This window comes from Sinocyclocheilus anshuiensis, unplaced genomic scaffold (assembly GCF_001515605.1).
Source record: "Sinocyclocheilus anshuiensis isolate Anshui unplaced genomic scaffold, SAMN03320099.WGS_v1.1 scaffold910, whole genome shotgun sequence".
Lineage (NCBI taxonomy): Eukaryota > Metazoa > Chordata > Actinopteri > Cypriniformes > Cyprinidae > Sinocyclocheilus > Sinocyclocheilus anshuiensis.
The window spans coordinates 339,712-340,775 of record NW_015540888.1 but is presented as its reverse complement, the minus strand read 5'-3'; the positions used below and the strand labels follow the sequence as shown (position 1 = coordinate 340,775).

Genomic DNA, 1,064 nt, shown 5'->3' with positions numbered 1-1,064 from the left:
GAGGCCCCCCCCCCCCCCCCGTATATATATATAATTTTTTTATTATTATTATTTCATTATTTTCATAGCAATTAGGCACATTACCACTATTTCTCATTATGATAATGCAAAAAAACAAAACCAAAAAAAACGAAGGTATTTATGCATCACGATAGTATTTATTTCACCACCCTTTTTGCTGACTGGTTCTGTCTATATGAAATCTGGTCCTGGGAAGAAGTTAAGTAAATATCAGGGCCTTAAAATGCAGGCTAAGTGTCACTAATTAAACAAGTAGGCTATATATTCAGCTAATTGTCAGCCTCTTATGCTTCTCGTAAACAATTCGTTAATATGCATTAGGGCTGCCCTCGACTAAAGATTTTTCTAGTCGACTAGTAGTCGTTCATTTTAAGCATTAGTCGACGATTAGTCGCACTTTTATTAATAAGCCATATAAATCATAATAATGAGCCTTTAATTGCCTACATAGCCTAATAAGTGCTCAAGCGCACGCAAAAAAAGGCTTGCCACAGCGCACCGGCAAATATAATAATTATGAATGTGTTCGGGAAAAACAGCAAGTAGACTGCATTAACGTTTTAATAATTTATTGTTACACTAGTGCTTTCTGTTTTCGGTTTAAGAGATGAAGTCGGCGACACTGACTCATCGTCTCCGCAGTATGCGCCTGTATGCATGTTTCATACGGATTACATAATCTGAGAATATTTGTTTTCTATTTGAATTGGTTCATTTAAAAGATTCACTCTCTATAGATATATTTTTCATGTCTGTAATAAGGCAAGCATACACGGAGTTTCGAAGTTCACAGAGTCCGAGACGGCAGAAAGCGCATCCTGTTTGCTTTCATCATTGTACAAAAGCGCAACGTTTCGTTATTATTCTGAGTGCACACGAATAAACGTAGAGTCTTTACAGATACAAAAGATGCATTATTCTTATCTGTATGACCAAAAATGATGAAGTATTTTAAGAGCCACTGATCGCACCGGCGCCTCCATCTGTCATGCAGCCCAAGCGCGCTACTGTTCAGCTTCCACACTCCGCACAAACACGTGAAC

The 1,064-nt window shown here is 37.8% G+C and overlaps 1 protein-coding gene across 2 annotated transcripts in view; it reads left to right on the top strand.

Moving 5' to 3' along the window:
• Positions 1–1,064, top strand: part of arfgef3 (ARFGEF family member 3) — an 89,463-nt gene that overhangs the window by 14,629 nt on the left and 73,770 nt on the right. The window lies entirely within an intron of this gene.